Raw genomic sequence first — 20,351 nt, forward strand, 5'->3', positions numbered from 1 at the left:
GAAACAGGGACCTCACACCCGTAGCCATAAGGAACTGGACTCTGGCAACAACCTAAATGAGCTTGGAAGTGGAATCTTGCCCCGAGCCTCCGCATAACAGCCAGCCTGGCCAGCACCTTGATTTTGGCCTTGTAAGACCCTGACCAGAGAACCAGCTGAGCCCACCAGAACTTCTGGCCTACAGACTGTGAGATAATACATGGGTGTCTTAAGCCATTAGGTTTCTGGTAATGTGTTACACAGCAGTAGAAAACTAATAAGGTGGGAAAATAAACATACCATGGAAACATAATAGAAGTGCTGGGCAGTGCCGAGTGTGACCCATCTGAGGTGTGTGGCTGTGAATATAAAGGGCACTTCATTGGGTGAACTTCTGCAAGATCATTCACCTGCATGGGTGCAGGCATACCAAGGAAGGGAAGATGGCCTCAGGGAGGGTCCAGGTTTTTCCAGGCACGAGCAGCAGAGGGAAGGAGGGGCAAAGGAATAGAGGAAGTTAGCAAAGGAGTGATTAAAATGATCCATTTTACGGACTTCCCTGGTGGTCCAGTGGTTAAGACTCCGTGCTTCTAATGCAGGGGGCGTGGGTTCAATCCCTGGTCAGAGAAGTAAGATCCCACAAGCCGCACGGGGCAGCCAAAAAATAAAAAAGAGTCTTAACTGGGTCAGGATGTGAAGAGGTCAGAGGGTGGGCAGATCACACATAGAGAGAGGAGGTAAAGGGGCCAAAAGCTGACAGGCCAGAGGGCTGCAAGGAGCATCCACATGGCTGTTGAAATCATGGAGGATGATGAAGGAGAAGGGGTAGAAAGGAAGACAGTGAGCCAGGAGACAAGTGACCTGCAGCCAGCACGTGACAGCAGTGAAGAAGGATGGCAGTAGGGTAACCAGATGCCTGGAGATCCAGCAGGGGTGCTTGAAGGAGAGAGCAAGGGAGGAAGGACACTTACCCGACCTGTTGTGGGTTGAATTGTGGCCCACCCCCCAAAACAAAGATATGTTCAAGTCCCAATCCCCGGTACCTAAGAATGTGACCTTATCTGGAAATAGGGTCTCTGCAGATGTAATCAAGCTAAAATGGAGTCATAGGACTAGAGTGGACCCTAAACAAAAGACTGGCGTCCTCATAAGACAAGGGAAATTTGAACACAGAGAAACAGGAGACACAGAGAGAAGACAGCCATGTGAAGACAGAGGAAAAATTGGAGTGATGCTGCCACCAGCCAAGGATCACCTGGGGCCACCAGAAGCTGGAAGAAGCCAGGAAGGATCCTTCCCTAGAGGCTTCAGAGGGAGCCTGGCCCCAGCAACACCTCGATTTTGGACTTCTGGCCGAAAGTGTACGTGTAAGAAAACAAATTTCTGTTGCTTGAAGCCACCCAGTCATGGCAGCCCTAGGAAACCCAAACTCCACTTCCTGACCCTGAGGTGTGTGAGGGTCAGAGTAAAGGCAGACTCCACTGAAGGAGGCTTCAGGGGAAATGGTGTCCTCAGGGAACAGTGAGTTTCATTTAAGGCCGGAGCTCAAGAGAACCTCTGAAGAAGAGGCTGAGGATGAAGCAGAGCTTGCCCACCCCAGAGCAGTGTCTGGGCACAAGGGGGTTTAGGGGGTGGGGCGGGACCTGGCCCAGGCGAGGAGATGCTACAGGAGAGGTGTGCTGATAATGGATGCGCTGGACTCTCTGGACCTCTGGGGACTGAGCCAGACAGATAGGACTGGCCTGACGCAGTCACTGGGGGACGGTAGGCAAACAGCTTAACTATGGCCTGATGCCCGGTCCCACCGTCCTGGGTTCCCGGTGTGTCAGCAGCAGGAGGGGCCCACTCTCGGGCAGCCTGAGCCCTGGCACATTCAGTACACTGCCCCCTCCTGCTGCGGGGCCTTCTGGGGCAGCTCCACCCCTCACACAGGGTGACACAGCCTCTTGGAGCCTCCGTGTCCTCTGACGACAACAGCCAGCGTCACAGCTCTGGGCTCAGGCTTCAGGCTTTACAGCTTCATGGTTTCCTGCCACCTAGACCCAAGCTGTCCAATATGGTAGCCACTAGCCACATGTGAGTATTTAGACTTAAACAAATTGCATTGAAGTAAACTAAAATTTCAGTTCCTCAGCCACGCCAGCCACATTTCAAGTGCTCAGTAGCACATGTGGCTGGTGGCGCTCCATCCCCACAGAAAGTTCTACAGGACAGAGCTGGACCAGACCATGGGTGGGAACCATGGTTGTTCGAACCGCTGAGCTATCCCACCTCAGGCAAACTCATGAAGGCGAGGCAGGGCAAGGACAGGAGGGTCCTGAAAGGGACACTTCTCAGCCTCACTCCCTGAGGCAAGGGTCAGCTCCAGGAACGCTCTGAGCACTCCAACACCTCAGAGCCCGGAACACAGCATCGGGAGGCCTGGAGAGGGGAAAGCCTCTCGCCGCGAGTCTAAGGCCCACCCCCCCCCCCCCGTTCTTTACTTCCTGTCTCAGCACAACTGACAGTGGAAACTCCACTTCCTTCAGAGGCACAGGCTGGGGTGCGCCTCTAACCCTAACAGCCACTCACCCAGACTCACAGCACACGCCAACTCATTTCATTCCCAAATGTCCATGTTAGCCAGCCGTGTGCGCCGTGAGTAGGCCTGTAGGACGTCCGCCATCCACCCCACTCCCTCTCACCTTCCATCACCTCCAGCCCTCCGTGCCCCTGTCTCACACCTCGGCCCCTGTACACACCCGCTGGGCCCAGACCCAGCAAGAGCACTTGAAACTCAAAGCCAAGAAATGCTTTCTCCCCACTGCCTTCTAAAAAGCAAGAAGGGCAGAAGACAATTCCCATCCATCAGATCTAACATTCCTCTCAGCTCAGTGCTGGATGCTTGCTCTACATCTAGGAAACGAGAAGCCCTTTGTGGTGATTTTCCCAAAGTAAAGAGTCAGCCACAAGGTGAAGTCTCTCCCTCACTAGAAACTGAAAACTTGCAACTTTTAAAGGATGGTTTTGGGTTTCCCTGGTGGTGCAGTGGTTAAGAATCCACCTGCCAATGCAGGCGACACGGGTTCGAGCCCTGGTCCAGGTAGATCCCACATGCCGCAGAGCAACTAAGCCCGTGTGCCACAACTACTGAGCCCGTGCACGACAACTACTGAGCCTGCACTCTAGAGCCTGCGAGCCACAATTACTGAGCCCGTGCGCCTACAGCCCGTGCTCTGCAACAAGAGAAGCCACTGCAATGAGAAGCCCATGTAACGCAACGAAGAGTAGCCCTTGCTCGCCGCAACTAGAGAAAGCCTGCGCGCAGCAACGAAGAAAGCCTGTGCAGTGCAGCCAAAAATAAATAAATTAAATAAATTAATTAAAAAGAAAAAATTACTATAGGATGGTTTTTCCTGCTCTCCTTATCAAGTTGTCAAAAATCATACGATCCAATCTCAGATAGGCACCCTTTATAGAGGGTTCCCCCAATTGGCTCGAAGACCATGATGGGACCAGTGGGGGCCATAGCATCTGGAAATCCCAAAGCTCAGAAGGCATCACTTGCCTGTAGAAGGTACCTGACATGAGAAGAACTAACTACACATCACCTTCATCAAAACAAACTAGATTTACCACTCTCTTGTTGAAACTGCAGGGAAATCCTAAAAAGATGAAATCACCCAGGGATGATAAGTAGAAATTACAATATACATATTACTGCTAACTTCAGATCTGTAAAATGTTACTGATATTTCCTTTACTACGCGTGCTAAATGTTACTGTTGATTTTAGTCAGGATAAAATATTTACTGGGCATTAAATAGGTCACTCAGTCTTCCTAATCTTATTTTTTATCAGAGGTCTTCAACCGTAAAAACCTCCTACTGTTCCAGCAACTTGACCCTCGGGGTTGGGGAGAAAATTTTGCCAAACCAGGAGATTTATAAGAATGAAACTCTGAACTAAGACAGAAGCAATGGAGAGAGGAGAACCTTAGGGGAACAAAACAAAGAAAATCAGAAAGCTATGATCCCCGGGGACTTCTCTGGTGGTCCAGTGGTAAAGAATCCGCCTTCCAATGCAGGGTACGCAGGTTCCCACATGCCACGGGGCAACTAAGCCCACGCGCCACAACAACTGAGCTCACACGCCTCAACTAGAGAAGCTGTGTGCCGCAACGAGGAGTCCACGTGCCGTGAAGCCGCGTGCCACAACTAGAGAGAAGCCCACACACCACAACGAAGAGCCCGAAGATCCCATGTGTGGCAACCAATACCCAACGCAGCCAAGATAAATAAATAAATAAATAAAATTTTTTTTTTTAATACAAGATATGATCCCCATGAGATGCAGTGAATACGGTGATACTTTTAAATATTATTTTTGTTGGCTTCCCTTTACGCCCATAGCCCCACTTTAACCAGCCAAGCTTTTGTGTTTATGCTTCAGTGGAAGGATGTGACAGCAAAAACCAGGGGAAAAAATGGGAAGCCACTTCTGGCTTTTACATCTCATTTGCCTAGACCCTTAATAAGACAGAAAGGAGCCACAGCCTGGACAGAAGATGTGGAGAAAATATCTTGGGTAGAGCCAGGCCTCCCACTGGCATGCCTACCAGCAGACACAAGCCAGAGGGAAAGCACAGAGACAGCAAAAAACCCAGAGAGGGTTTTGAGATCTGACCACTGTGGGTCCCCACCGCCCTATCCTGGGTAGGTCCTCAGATAGGGGACAGGTCCCCAGAAAGAGGAAATGACTGCAGAGTGCAGCCTATTTTGGACCCAGCTGGAACCCTGGACAGCATCACATTTTCTCATGCTACTCTGGGGCCTGGAAGCCGCAGAATAATTCTCAAGTGTCCCAGAATGACCCAGAAGTAGCAGAGACACATCAACCCTGAAGAGGCCACACAAGCAGCTACCAGGAAGCAGACATCCCAGTGGACACTTGGATGGCCACTTAATAACAAGGGCCACTTCCTCCAGGGCTTTAGCAAATACGTATGGGACACCCCCTGGAGTTCAGGCAATCCCTGGAGAAAGGAGGGGCAATTCCACCAAGTGACTGAAACTCCGTGTTGTCCACCACTGCAGTAGAATAGGGGCTGGCTCCAAATAGAAATATAGTTATATTACAGAAAGACAATGTTATGTTTCCTGAGTTGGTAGACTAAGAGAATACCTCTGTTTGAGAACTATGGGGGGAGAGAAGTTGGAAACTAGCAAATTTCTGGTAGCAAACTGGATAGATGATGCCGCCATTCATAGATGTGGGGATTAAAGGAAGAGGAACAAACGGTTGGAAAATGATAAGTTTAAGGTTTGGACGTGCTGAAATTGAGATACTGATGTGATGTCCAAGGGTATGTCAGGAGGCATTTGGATAATTATGACTGGTACTCAGGAGTGAGGTCCACCTGAAAGTACAGATTTGGGCATCGTCAGCCCATACAAGTAGTAGCTGACGGATGAGTAGCAGATCAGAGTGGTCTTAGGCACTCACTACATGCCAGGCACTATTGAGAGCTTTTCATGTATATGAACTCTTTTTTTTTTTTTTTTTGGCCACTCCACACAGCTTACAGGATCTTAATTCCTCGACCAGGGATTGAACCCTCACCCTCGCAGTGAAAGCACAGAGTCCTAACCAATGTGGACCGCCAGGGAATTAGCGAGATTTTCATGCTTTTAAGGGGAAGAATTGGGAGACTTATATGTCAAAGGGAAAGCTGGCAGAAAATGAAAGTTTTAAAGACAGGACTCTACCCAGGGACAGTGGCTGAATGTGACGGGATAGAATACTGAATGGAGACACTTCCAATCCACGATTTCTAACCTCGGATGGGCCCTTGATGCTGCCTGACAATCCCACTGTATGTCCACAATTCATTCGCTCACTCTCCCACTCACTGGCACGCGCGAGCTAGCTCTCAAAGGGCCGACCCCAGGCCAGCAGCCTCAGCATCTCCCAGAAACGTGTTAGAAATGCACATTCTCAGGCCCACCTCAGACCTCCAGAATCAGAAACTCTGGACGGGGCTTTAACAGACTCTCTAGGTGATTCCGATACACACTCAAAGTTAAGTGCCCCGAGATGACTAGTTTATTAACTAGCCCCGCGCACACCTCTCTAAATTTCCAGCCCTTCCTCCATCCTCACTCTCAGCTGACCTTGCTTCCTAATTCACTGAGAGAAAAGAGGCCATCCTAGAGAATGTCCACTAGCTCCCACCACATCCATCCACCTCCCTACATCGGTGCCCAGATACTGTGCCTTCTCTCTTCTTACTCTGGATGCACGCTTTGTGCCCTGGCCAAAGCCAAGCCCTCACTTCTGTACTAGATCCCATCCACTCTCACCTCATCAAGGACGTTGCTCCACTGATCTCTCTCCCGCATCGTCTATTCTGACTCTACTGGCTTTTTCTCATCAACATACAAACATATAATTTCATCAACTTAAAAAATTTTCTTTGTAGCTGAGCAGGACCCTATGGGGCCCTCCCGGGACAGACCTTCCCATGTCCTCTGCCTGCCTCTTGTTTGTAGAAAAACTTTAGCTTCCTAGGGCTTCCCTGAGTTCCAAAGAACAAATTTAATCAGAGAAGTGAGAAAATGCAGAAACAAAGGAAAACAGTCAAACAAGACAAAATAATAAGAGTTTAGCCATTAAACCAAGTCAAGTACCTTTAGTTCCTCCTCAAGGGCTATAGATAATATTCTGAGCCATGTCCTTTGAGCTGTTTTGCAGATACTGAAACCCCCACCAGGTGGAAAAGTTAACTGCATGCTGACCACAAACACTTAGACTCCAGACAGTTGGAACCAGAAGGTTGATGATAGTAACTCCTGATTATCTCACCACCAACCAATCAGAAGAATGTTTACCAGCTGATCACACACCCCCGCAACCCTCTCCCTCAACCCATCTTTAAATCCTTTTCCTGAAAGTCATCAGGGAGTTCGAGTTTTTTTGAGCATTAGCTGCCTAGGCCCCTTGTTTGGTGTCTGCAATAAACATTGCACTTTCCTTCACTACAGCCCAGTGTCAGTAGATTGGCTTTACTGTGCACAGGAGAGCAGACCCCAGGTTGTTCAGGTAACATCTTACCCTCACTTCTCCTTTTAGCTCCCACCCAATCTCTCTCCATCCTTCACCACAAAATTCCTCCAAAGAGTTGTCTAGGGGACTTCCCTGGTGGTCCAGTGGTTAAGACTCTGCGCTCCCAGTGCAGGGGTCCCAGGTTCGATCCCTGGTCAGGGAACTAGATCCTGCATGCTGCAACGAAGATCCCACACGTGGCAACGAAGATCCCATGTGCAGCAACTAAGACCCGGTGCAGCCAAATAAATAAATAAATATTTTTTAAAAAGAGTTGTCTATACCTTGACCCTCCCTCTCCTCCCATTCTTTCTTGAACCACCCACAATCCAACTTTCACTCCACCACTACCAAAACCATTCTTGTCAAGGTCACCAACAACCTCATCTTACTTAACCCACATGCAGCATTTGACACAATTGATCTTTCCTCCTTGATAGGTTTTCATCTCTTGGCTTTCAGCATACCATCACCTCCTGCGGTTTTTTCCCCTACTTCACTGGCCATTCCTTTCATGTCCTTTGATGGTTCCTACTCACTTCTAAAACCATTTAATGTTGGAGAGCTCCAGGATTCAGTCCTTGCACATCTTTTCTTTTCTATTTATATTTGCTCCCTTGGTGATCTCTTCTAATCTCATGACTTTAAATAACATCCATATGCTGATGACTCTCAGTTTTATATCTCCAACACAGACTTTGCCAAACGTGTATATCCAGCCTCTTTCTTGGCATCTTGACATGACTAATAGACATCTCAAACTTAATATGTGTTAAATCAAGTTCCTGACCTCCCCGCCACTCCCAAATCTGCTCCTTCCACAGCCTATACATCCTCAGTTAATGTTCAGACCAAAAAATCCTTTTTTCTCACACCACCTAATCCATCAGGAAACTCTGTTGGCTCTACATTCAAAATACATCCAGAATCCAACCACTTCTCACTTCCTCTCCTGCCACCACATTAACCTGAGCCACCATCACCTCTTACCAGATGATTGCAGTGACCTCCTAAACAGTCTCCTTCTACTCTGGCTCTCTTCAGGTCTGTCCTCCGTACAGTAGCTAAAGGGACTCTGTTAAAGCAAAAGTGACATCCATGTCCCTCTTCTGCTCAAAATCCTCCAATGGCTCCTATCTCAGAGTAAAAGTTAAAGTCATTGAAATGGCCTAGGGCCCTGCAAGGTGAGGTCCCTCCCTTATCTCTTTGACTTCATCTTCCACTCCCTGCATTCCAGCCACACTGACCTTCTTGCTCTTCCTCGAAGGTGGCAAGCGCATGCCTATCTCAGCACATTTGCGTTTACTGTTCCCTCTACTTAGAACATTCTTTGCCCAGGTTTCTAGATGGCTCACTCCTTCACCTCTTTCAGGTCATTCAAATGTCACCTTCTCATTGAGACCTCTGATGACACGTTATACACTCTGTATCATCCCCCCTGCTTTATTTGCCTCCATAGCTCTTACTGCCATCCAATACTATATATTTTACTTATTTCCTTATTTGGTTACTGTCTTCTACTTCTACTAGAATGTAAGCCCCTTAACTTACTTTGCCTGTTTTATTCACTGTTATATCCTCAGTTCCTAGAAGACTACCTGGCGTGTCCAGTAGCTGTCCATAAAATGCAATGGAATGAGGTTCCAAAGGTAAGCAGATGGGGTAGAAGTTCCCTGGAGAAAGAGAACTAGGCATGGCTTTCTTGACGGAAGAGAAGTCATTTTTGGCCTAAGCTATTTTGTGATCTAAGCCTGGCCACGATGCCAGCCTTTGAACAAGTCCCAGTAATTAATGAGATTAAGGGAAGGGAGGGAATGCAGAAACAAAGGAAAAGCAGTCAAGAAACAATAGTTCAAACAACGAAAAATCAAAAAGAGAAATTAAGGAAACACTCTTATTTACCATTGCAACAAAAAGAATAAAATACCTAGAAATAAACCTACCTAAGGAGGCAAAAGACCTATATGCAGAAAACTATAAGACACTGATGAAAGAAATCAAAGATGACACAAACAGATGGAGAGATATACCATGTTCTTGGATTGGAAGGCTCAACATTGTGAAAATGACTATACTACCCAAAGCAATCTACAGATTCAATGCAATCCCTATCAAATTACCAATGGCATTTTTCACAGAACTAGAACAAGAAATTTTACAATTTGTATGGAAACACAAAAGACCCCGAATAGCTAAAGCAACCTTGAGAGAGAAAAACGGAACTGGAGGAATCAGGCTCCCTGACTTTAGCCTATACTACAAAGCTACAGTAATCAAGACAGTATGGTACTGGCACAAAAACAGAAATATAGATCAATGGAACAAGACAGAAAGCCCAGAGATAAACCCACACACATGGTCACCTTATCTTTGACAAAGGAGGCAAGAATATACAATGGAGAAAAGACAGCCTCTTCAATAAGTGGTGCTGGGAAAACTGGACAGCTACATGTAAATGAATGAAATTAGAACACTCCCTAACACCATACACAAAAATAAACTCAAAATGGATTAAAGACCTAAATGTAAGGCCAGACACTATAAAACTCTTAGAGGAAAACATAGGCAGAACACTCTGTGACATAAATCACAGCAAGATCCTTTTTGACCCACCTCCTAGAGAAATGGAAATAAAAACAAAAATAAACAAATGGGACCTAATGAAACTTCAAAGCTTTTGCACAGCAAAGGAAACCATAAACAAGACGAAGAGACAACCCTCAGAACGGGAGAAAATATTTGCAAACGAAGCAACTGACAAAGGATTAATCTCCAAAATATACGAGCAGCTCATGTAGCTCAATATCAAAAAAACAAACAACCCAATCCAAAAATGGGCGGAAGACCTAAAAGACATTTCTCCAAAGAAGACATACAGATTGCCAACAACACATGAAAAGATGCTTAACATCACTAACCATCAGAGAAATGCAAATCAAAACCACAATGAGGTATCACCTCACACCGGTCAGAATGGCCATCAACAAAAAATCTAGAAACAATAAATGCTGGAGAGGGTGTGGAGAAAAGGGAACCCTCCTGCACTGTTGGTGGGAATGTAAATTGATACAGCCACTATGGAGACCAGTATGGAGGTTCCTTAAAAAACTATAAGTAGAACTACCATATGACCCAGCAATCCCACTACTGGGCATATACCCTGAGAAAACCATAATTCAAAAAGATACATGTACCACAGTGTTCATTGCAGCACTATTTACAATAGCCAGGACATGGAAGCAACCTAAATGTCCATCGACAGATGAATGTATAAAGATGTGGCACATATATACAATGGAATATTGCTCAGCCATAAAAAGGAACGAAACTGAGTTATTTGTTGTGAGGTGGATGGACCTAGAGTCTGTCATACAGAGTGAAGTAAGTCAGAAAGAGAAAAACAAATACCGTATGTTAACGCATATATATGGAATCTAAAAAAAGATGGTACTGATGAACCTAGTGGCAGGACAGGAATAAAGACGCAGACATAGAGAATGACTTGAGGACATGGGGGAAAAAAAGAAACAATAGTCCAGTAAGCAATAGTGAACAATAGTTTAATAAAACAGAGTCCTAGTTCCTCCTCAAGGGATATACATAACCATCTGATGCAAGTCTCTGAGTTGGGCTGGAACTAATGTCCCCAACCAGGTGGAAGATGGTAACTATCTGCTGAGACCCTAGACTGGTATGAACCTAAGGAATGATGTTGACCTTTTCTGACACTCTAAGTTCAATCAACTAAAGCTCTCTGTTAAACTTTGACCCAATTCTTTTTTTTATTTTTATTTTATTTTATTTATTTATTTTTGGCTGCGTTGGGTCTTTGTTGCTGCTTGCAGGCTTTCCTTAGTTGCAGCAAGCGGGGGCTACTCTTCGTTGAGGTGTGCAGGCTTCTCATTGTGGTGGCTTCTCTTGTTGCAGAGCATGGGCTCTAGGCACGTGGGCTTCAGTAGTTGCAGCATGCGGGCTCAGCAGTTGTGGCTCGTGGGCTCTAGAGCTCAGGCTCAGTAGTTGTGGCGCACAGGCTTAGTTGCTCCGCAGCATGTAGGATCTTCCCGGACCAGGGCTCGAACCCGTGTCCCCTGCATTGGCAGGCGGATTCTTAACCACTGCGCCACCAGGGAAGCCCAACTTTGACCCAATCCTATGCTGAATTCCGCTCAAGCCCCGTCACGAATACACAAGCACTCTTAGCTTAAAACTTCCCCAGTTTTGCTGTTCAGGGAGACACTGCTTTCGGAAAGATCCCTTGTATTCTCCGTACTTGCTGCAAGTAAAACATTCTTCCTTCTCCTGACCTTTGGCCTGGTTGTGTCTTTTGGCTCAACACCCACCGAGAGGCGAACCCAGTTTTTGGGTAACATTAAGGAAACAAAAGAGTTGAGATCCAGAAGGGATTTGTCTTGGACAAGAAAGAGGGACACCTCTTTCACTCAGCTATGTTTGTACACAGAACTTTAAGTGTTTCCCTCCTGATTGCCTCTAGTTTCTCTAGGAAATAGAAGACTTGAAGGACTTGAGGAGGGTGGTGATGGACAGAAATACCAGCCAAATAGAAGAGAAGAAGCTAAGGACACTTGGAAGGACTGATGGTCCAGGTGAAATTGAAAACCTGGACTTGCCTTGGCACCAATCTACCTGTGTGGTTTTCTTCACCACTGTGGAGGATGGGGGAAAGGTTATACACAAAGAATGGGAACCGCAAAAATTCAAGTTTCCTTTCAGCTTTTTCTTGAAAGACAAAAGAGAACCTCTTCCACTGACTCAGTGCCACCGTTTACCCACTCAAGGAGGCACCATCAGTCACTGGTCTCATGCGATTAAAACGAGCAGAGAGTAGAGAAAGAGGAGCGAAAAAGAGAAGAGGCAGAAGAACTGGCCCTCTCCCAGCCCGGTGGGAAGGAGCGGGAACATTTAGCCTTCCCTAAAAGCTGAAAGCTGATATATACGCCCTGGGATTCAACTTCTGAGCCTTCTCCCCATGACCCTTCCTCTTTCCCAATACCTTGCAGCTGTCCCGTCGTGTCATATTCAGATCCACTTCAGGTGCTCCACCCCCTCCAAACTCGCGTGCCTTTCCTCCACGTGGTTCTCTGCATATATCGGTCGCCTGAGAGATTCTGGCCGGGCGGGGCTCTAATGACGCCACAATAGGAACAGGCCAATAGCAGTGACGCGTCTCAGTGACGCGAGACGCGGGCTGTCGCTTTGCCCGCCCCGGCGCAATGAGGCGGCTGCCCGCTGGGTGGCGCCGATTTCCCAGGGAGGTCCTCCCTGGGCCCCCTGCGGAGGTGCGGGAGAGGCGGGCAGGATCCGAGGCCAGGGAGCCCCCTGCGTCAGCTGCCTCTCACTGCGCTGCTCCGGTACCAGCCGGGACTCACCCGCAGCTCCATGCTTGTGCCCGGCTCGACTCGTCCGTCTTCGGAGAAGAGGCAGGTACGTGCCACCTGTCTGAGACTGAGGAGGGGGGATGCGGAGGGCAGTGCCCTTCGAGGCTCAGAAAGTGAGGTGTCAACGACAGCCTGGGCAGAATGGGCACTAGAAATGTAGGGCGAGCGCCAGCTGCGCTGAGGATCTCCAGCAGTGGGTACCAGTTGTATGGGGGCGGGGCCTGCCAGCTGACAGCCTAGGGTGCCGGGAAGAGCCATCTGTGTGCTGATCCGCGTGTTCTAAGGAAACGGTGCTTGGGCAGGACCGGGTCTCTGAGCCCTGTGTGGGATGTGGCTGAGAGTGACGCCTGGACCCTGACAACCCCCTCCCCACGTGTGGGTGGCAGCTCATTTACTCCCTCCTCTCAAAGCTCCCGGGGGCTGTCTCTGGTCAGTTTGCCAAAGAGGGTGGGGTGGGGGGAGGGTAGCAGTCAAGTGGAAGAGGAGATTTTCCACCAATCCCAAACCAGAAAGAGGCATCTTTGAAATTCTCACCAATCCCAAACCAGCAGCAGGCACGCGCTGCTCCAAGGCAAGTAACTTATACTTAACAGTCTAAGGAAGCTCTGGCCAACCCACTCTAGCTAAGGTGTGAACATCTACCTCCTGATCTGGCTGCGCTTCGAATGGGCCTGAGCTGGATCCTGCTGATGCTCACCTCCCCAGGCACAGGCATGAGAAGGTCCCCAAGTCGGGGACGCATAAAGTGGAGGAAAGGAGAGCTGGTTGGGCTGGGGTTGGAGCAGCCACCACTCCTCTGATGCTGTAAATGACGCCAAACTGGAGTCGGAATGAGGACTAGAATGAGGGCCGGGTACGAGGGCGTCCTCTGAAGTGCATCATCATGACCTGAGCTGAGTCAGTAGCCTCTGCTGAGACAGGGTGGAGGCACCATCCCGGGTACTCCCAGTCCTCAGGGAGAGCCATCGAGAAACAGACTGGGAGCAGACAAGAGCACCAAGGCCCAAGAGGTTAAGAATCCAGCACCTTCCTCCTGTGACCCTGCCCAGCCAGCCCCGCTCCGTAGGCTCGGGATCCTGAGCACTCCTACAGGTAGAGTGGGCACACCAGAGCAGCCAGCCTTGCTCCTGGTAGCCTGGGGGAATCTGCACTTGCTATATTTTTCTGGGTGGAGGAGGAAGGAGCCCAAGTGGGCCTGGCCCTTCTCTGATGGGTCGACTGGACGTCTGGGAATAGGGCAAGCCTCGTTTGCCTTGCCAGTTATGGGACATGGACCAGCTCAGAAAACCATGGCACTGTTCTCTGGCATTAGAACAGAGCACTCCCACAGGGTGGCCTGGAGGCCCTTTTCTCCCTAGCAAGCTTCACCCGGGAGGTACTACTACAAATACTACCACTAATTATAATAGTAAGTGGAAGTATTCAATATAGTAATAATTATCATTTATTGAACCCTTACTATGTGCCAGGAAATTTACAAATATTATTTAACCCTCACACCTGTGAGGTATAGCATTATTATTGCTCTTGCTTTACAGACTAAATAAGGTCCAGACAGCTTAAGTGACTTGCCCACTGTCTCAGAGCCAATAAAAGGGAAAGACCCAGAATACGAGCCCAGGCCTAGAAGTCCATTATAAAAGAGTTTGGACTGGAAACTGAGAGGGGTCCCTCCTGCCTCTCCCTACCTGTGTGCCCTTGAGCGAGCTGCTGTCTGCCTCTAGGTCTCCTCCATTTCAAAACTAAAGGAGGTGGACTGAGGCTTCCTCCTCTTCTCCAGTTCAGTGACTGACACCTCCTTCTCCATATTTTTGCCTAATCCCACCCCCCTCCCTCTACCCTCTTTCCAGTTGTTTCCCCTTGAATCCTCCTTCTGTTCCATTTCAAAATGCCTCCTTTCAAACAGTCTCGTAGGATCTCCTTGCCTGGCACCGGGCCACGTCGAGGGGAGGGCCTGCCACTGCCCCTTTAATTCTCCCCGGGCTTGGAATGCCAGCGAGTGGAGCTAGCCATCTCCGTGAGGTCAGATAAGATACTATATATATCGGAGTCGGTAACCTGAGCTCCGGATTACCCGGCCCGAGTCAGAGTCCTGCCTCTGGGCTGGCCACTGCACTCCCTGCCCTGCTGGGGAAGGAGAAGCCCCCAGATCCTGTCCAGTGTCCCCAGACACAGGTCAGTAACTGCCCCTTTGGTGTCCGAACTTCACAGGGCCGTTGTCCGGAGGGCCCCAGACTGTCTGTTTGGCGGAGCCCTGTCTGTCTGGGGGAGCATGTGAGACGCCGCCCCACCGGGCCTGGTAGGTGCTACGGACAAGACCAAGGGCTCAGAGGCCAGGAGGAGGAACGATGAAGCCCTAGAGGAGAGGGAGGGAGCCTGGGGCTCTCCCCTGGGGTGGGTACCAGGAGAGTGCCTGGAAGGGAGGTGGTTGGAAAAGAGAATCTAAGGGTTCCAATACTGCCCGGGGGGCCCATATCTTTGCCTTTTCTTGGAAGTGTAGAGATGCCCACCCCCTCCCAACCCCAAATCAAGAAGCGCCAGATAGAGACACTGCCCTAAGCCCACCCACCTCTTCTCCTCCAGGCAGGATTCTGGCTCTAATCTCCAGTCTCTTTATCTTACCTCTTCACCCCCTCCCAGCCCTTGGGTAACTACTGGGATCTAGAGAGACTGAGGGGGACCCACTGCCCCTTGGATGATCCCCTGCCAAGGCATATTAGGCACTAAACTGGTGGGTCACTGGGGTGGGTGCCAGCCCCTGGGAGGCAGAGCCGCTAGTGGCAGGCTGGAGGGAAGTGGGCCTGAGAGGAGTAAACAGAACTCCTGGACTATGAGAGCACAAATATCCCTCACCCTGACCTTCCACTGCACCTGCATCCTCTACTTCGGCCGGGACATTCCTCGCCCTAGGAACTGACGCTTGTGTGTAGGCAGTGCCCCAGCAGCTGGGCGTGCGGCTTGGAAAGCGTAGATGACAGGGCCCCTCTCTCAGCCCACTTTACCCTTCAAGGTCAGCTGTCTCACTGCCTCATTCCGATGTTGTTAGCAAGCGGCTTTGGGAAGCTCTGAGGTCACCACTGTGGAGGTTTCCAAGCACCTAGTGGAACTGGCTGGGATTCCCCACTCACCTGTCCCGGACACCTGAGTAGGAGGGAAGGGACTGAATCCGGCCGAGGCGCACCTCTGAAGCCCAGCTAGGGGCTCTCTATCCAGGCAGTGGCGAGGCCACAGAAGCTGGCACGCCTTCACCCCAGAAAGGAGAGCAGATCTGGGCAGAGAGGGGCCGTGAAGGCTGCTGGGATGTTGGGCATCACCCATCCCCTACTCTGGGGGCCAGGAGTGCCTGGGATTCCTGGGGAGCAAGTCCCTCCCCTGGCTGAGCAGGTTAGGGAGCCCTTCACGTGAGCAACAGGAAATGACAGTGGCTGACGTAAAGGGCTGGTGGCCCCAGGAAGATAGGGTTCATTTAACCCCTGACTCACCTAGTCTGGGTACCTCGGGGGGTGGGCTGAGCTGCAGCAAGGGTAGGAGGCTGGGGGGCATGTCCATAACCAGGCCTTGGGCCAAGGGCCCTGGCTGGGGCCATATGCTGGTGCCAGGGGACATGCAGGAGCTTGGCATCATGGGTGAAATGGAGGCCTCCTGGAGCATTGTACTGGGGCTCAGGTTGCACCTGGCTTCGCTTTCCTTCGCCTGCAGTGGAAACTCGAAGGGCAGCTCCTGCGGGAGTCTGAACCTGCCATGCTGTTGCCTAGACAGTGGATGCCTGGATCCCCCTCAACCCCATGCTGCAGGCCCCCCACCCTGTGCCAGCTCAGGGAGAGGCCAGGGAAGTGAGAAGGGAGGTGGGGGGTTGGCTTCAGGATCACTGTCAGCGGACAGAGCCCAGGTAGGTCCCAGTCCCACTCTGCCACTGTTCCCAGTGTGACCTTGGGGAAATCCACATCACTTCCCCAAACCCTAGTTTCCTCATCTGCAAATAGGCATAATAATAGCACCTGTCGCTTAGGGCAGTCGTGAGGATTGAGTTAAGACGCAGAAGTCTTAGTGCAGTTTTAAGCTTTAATAACTTCAGAAACATGAATGCTAAATGCTTCATTTGAATGTTTCATTATTTAAACTTCTTGTCTGTTTTTTTAAAATTTTGAATGAAAATATTTTGAATTTCAATTTAACGTAAAAAAATTAAACCTTCAAATGATGTTGGTAAGCCAGGGGCGCAGGGAAGGCTGTATGAGTGTTGGACTTCGGGCTGCTGAGAAATGAGAGGCTGCCCGAGAAGCACTCAGGGTGATGCCTGGTCCAGGGGTGCTCAGTACCTGCTGGCGGGGCAGTGGCCAGCAGGCTCACTCATCCTTTCAGGAAGAGGGATGCCACCACACCTCCCAAGAGAGGGAAACTGAGCAAAGCGAGAGGGAAGCCTGGCAGAGCAGGGAAAAGCCGAGGGCCCCGGTGGGATGGCACGGAGGAGGAGGCTGGCAGCGGGGCTGCCCCTGCTGTCTGAGGTGGTGGGCACCTGGGGAGGCACTGCCTGGAACCACATGCCTGTACTTGCCAGCTCTGGGTAAACAGTGAAAGGAGTCGGGCAGCAGGGGCCCCATGCTGGGCAGGGAGGGGGACGGGGGATCACAGCCAATAGGCTGGCCTCCCACTGCCCCATGAAAGGGCCATTCAGTTCAGGCCGTTCCTTTGGCAACAAGGAGACTCGTGGCCATGTGAGTGCCCGTCTTGTCCCTGTCTTGCGCAGCAAGGCTATAGCCAGGGCCCCGGCCCACTCTCCCACCCGGGGTGCGTTCTGCAGCCTCCAGGGACAGCCGTGCCAGGTAATGCAAGGGGCGCCAACCCAAGCTGTCTGCTCACCTGAAAGATGCTGGCACTGTCCTCAAGAGTGAAACTGGGGGTTGGGGGAGGGGATAGGCATGCTCAAGGCCTCAGCCCCTATAGGGACCCTCTCCCCAGACAGGGGAACTGTAAAGCAGCTGCCAGCGCTGAGAGGCACCTTCCAGGGGGCTGTTAGTGATGGCATGACCACCTGAGACTGCAGGGAGGGAGAGGCCTGTCAGTTGCCTGCCAGATTGAAGTAGACAGGAGAGAGGGACTTAGGAGCCCTCCTGCGATTCTGGGGACCGGAAGGTATGGCTCCACCTCCAGACCCCAGCCCTTCCCAGTGTTACTTGTGGGCCATCCCAGGGCCGTCTGTCCCCGTCTGCTGCACCTTGTTTGGCCCCAGCACTTCTGCGTCAGCAGGGCCAGGAGAGGTCGCAAGTTTGGGGCACTGCCTGCAGAATACCAATTCCCTGGGAACCTCAGTGTGGGGAGGCATAGAGAGGCCCGAGGGGAGGAGGTACGAGCTCCTGCCCTGGTGGGGGTGGGGTGGGGTGGGGTCATATCTGATTGGCTGCCAGGTGTCCCAGAGCCCAGCTCCTGAGACCTGGAGTCTCTTTGACTTTGAATTATTGATGGCGCTCTCCAAAGTGAAATCGAGCAGAACTGGTCCCACGCCCCCGCCCCCCCGTGCCTCTTTCTGTCTCTCCCCTTGGCCTCTCTCGGCCTTCATTCTCTTCCTTCTCTGGACCCCAGAAAGCTAAGCAGATGGGAGGGAAGCTTGTGGTTTCCCCTAGCCCTCCTCCAGTTCTCTTTTCCTAGAAAGGGGTGAAAGTCATGCAGGAGGTGGGAACACAGTGGGGAGGGAGAGTACATGAAGGGTAGGGGGCCTGCGGGCCAGGCGGGAAAAGGCTGGACGATAACTTATAAGCCAGGCCTTTCTGATGCCGGCCTAGACTGAAAATGGCTGGAGGTCTCCGGCAGGGCCTAGAAGTTCTGTTCTGGGGCCTACATGGAAGGTGCCACCTGCTCACCTCCCAGCCCTGCACCTATCTCACGCCTTACATGGACTGAGTTTCTAGAGCTCTCTGCCTGGCCCTCAGCACTTGAGGCTTGGCACCAGCTCCTCTCTGCCCTAACGGGCTGGGCTGCGGCCTAGGGCAGGCTGTGGGCTGCCCGAGCCACTGGCTGCCGAACAGCTAGATTCTGCCCACTGCCCGCTCATCTCCCTGGGGGCTGCTGGGAGAAGCCTGGTGCCCGGGGCTGCGGTCAGAGGCCCGCCGGGCAGGAGACAGCCAGCCCTGACATTATTACAGGCCTACAAAGGGAGGAGCCGGGCTGCCTGGTGGGGGACTGGGGGAGGAGATAATAACCACTGTCATTGTTGAGAGCTTTCATGTTATTATCTCATTTATTCCTCGCAACAACCCTGTGAGGTAGGAATCATAATGATGATTATTATACTGATTTTGCAGGTGAGGAAGTTGGGGCTTGGGAGGTTAAATGACTAGGGCAAAATCACCCAGCTAGTCAGCCACGGGGCGCGTCAAAACCGGCCCCTAAGCGCGCTCCTCTGAGAGTCCTGGGTGACTCTGCACCCTCACCGCCCCAGGAGCCCCCCCAAGAGCCCCTGCCGACCCTCAAGGAAAGAGGCCCGATCCTACCTGCTCCTCCCTCCAAGCACCTTTGCCCTCCGGCTCCATTATAGATAAAGCCTGCATGTTCACGGTGATGGAGGGACTCTGGGGGCCCCCACATGAGCCTAAATGTGATGGGGGTGCTGAGTCGAGGTGAAGTGGGAAGAGCACAGGGCTGGAAATCTGAGAGACATGGACGCCAGCCCTGGGCCTGCTACTGCGTGACCTTGGGCAAGTCAGCGGCGCTTTTCCCATTTGTACAACAGAGAACTTAAGATGGATGACCCCTTCATCGAGTGGACACTCTCAGATGCCCAGGAAGGGGTTGATGGGCCTAACCAGTCTTAACTGGCTGGAGCATGCACTGGACACAGCTGACTCCAAGTTCCTGAAAAACAACTTGGGCAAACATCTTACGGTTTAGTCTGAGTAAGATCTGGAGGATGTGCAAGTCTTTTGTAGCAACAACTAAAGCGACCTTAACAGTGAGGGTAGGTAATAGGTGCAGTGCAAGTAACTGATAATCACCCTTGTTTCGGTAGTGGGGAAATCTGGGATGGATTCCCAAATCTGATGTCTCTGCGGTGAGACTTGGTTCAGGCTGTTTCGCCTCTGTCTGCTTCAGTGTCCTCTATGTAAAGTGTGGTCATGGCTGCCCACTCCCTGGGACCTTGGGAAGATTCAATTGTATGATGGATGTGGAAATGTCTTCTTTTACTTGTGGTAAAATATATATGACATGAAACTTAAAAAAAAAGATGGATGACCCTTTAGGGATCTCAAAACTCCTCAATTCAGAGGTTCTGTGTTCCTTCAACGGGACCCACCCCTGCTGCAAGGACTGGGGGTAGGGACAGGAGTGCTGCCTGCAGTGCAGGATTTTAGCCTCTAGGGGGCCCCCTTTGCACAAGTCATTATCACCATGAGCAGTCTGTGATGGGTGCTGGTAGGGGAGAACCCCTGGGAGGCCACAGGGCCCTGACTCCACTTGAAACAGAAGTCTTAGATCAGTGAAGACGGTGGGCTCTACCACACGAGGATCCCCCACCGCAGCAGGTGACCATGTCCAGGGAAGAACTCTGGGATTGGGTCGGGAGACCAAGGTCAGGCTCCTGCTCAGCCACTCGTCGCCGCCTCCCCCAAACCGCATGGGCCTCCTTTTCCTCATCAAGGATCTGGCCAAGTGATCCTCTCAGGTCATGCCAGCTCAGACAGTGTAAGATTCGCAGAAGACTCCCGCTCATCCCATAGGTCAGAAAGCAGGGGAGCAGTCTTAACTCTTGGAACGTCCAGCGTTTCCAATCCAGGGGGTGAAGGCGGTGGTATCCCCCCATCTTGGGAGTATCTGCAGAAGCTGAGGAGAGGAAGCAGATGGGACCTGGGTTGGAATACTATTTGTTGCTTGAAGGGCTGCAGAAGTAGGGCAGTCCCT

At 50.9% G+C, this 20,351-nt stretch overlaps 1 protein-coding gene and 2 long non-coding RNA genes across 7 annotated transcripts in view; 1 reads left to right on the plus strand and 2 right to left on the minus strand.

Moving 5' to 3' along the window:
* LOC309668207 overlaps positions 1 to 15,780 on the minus strand; it is a 23,918-nt gene extending 8,138 nt beyond the window's left edge. The window contains exons 1-3 of the long non-coding RNA XR_014268122.1: positions 15,587 to 15,780; positions 12,450 to 12,525; positions 12,074 to 12,204 (exon numbers count right to left, since the gene is read on the minus strand). This is a non-coding gene — a long non-coding RNA (uncharacterized lncRNA). The remainder of the gene's footprint in view (positions 1 to 12,073; positions 12,205 to 12,449; positions 12,526 to 15,586) is intronic.
* The window catches only part of LOC309668208, a 154,748-nt gene that overhangs the window by 89,170 nt on the left and 45,227 nt on the right, over positions 1 to 20,351 (minus strand). The gene's annotated exons all lie outside the window — the stretch shown is intronic.
* Positions 12,369 to 20,351, plus strand: part of USP2 (ubiquitin specific peptidase 2) — a 25,761-nt gene continuing 17,778 nt past the window's right edge. Inside the window, exon 1 of one of the 5 annotated variants that reach the window (XM_082477701.1) lies at positions 12,369 to 12,504. The gene's annotated coding sequence lies outside the window, so the exon portion shown is untranslated. Of the gene's footprint in view, positions 12,505 to 14,513; positions 14,634 to 14,686; positions 14,758 to 16,496; positions 19,411 to 20,351 lie in introns of those variants that run through there. The other 4 variants (XM_082477704.1, XM_082477700.1, XM_082477703.1 and 1 more) reach the window with 4 other exon arrangements.

This window comes from Balaenoptera physalus, assembly GCF_965194825.1.
Source record: "Balaenoptera physalus genome assembly, chromosome: 10".
In the NCBI taxonomy this organism is placed as follows: Eukaryota; Metazoa; Chordata; class Mammalia; order Artiodactyla; family Balaenopteridae; genus Balaenoptera; species Balaenoptera physalus.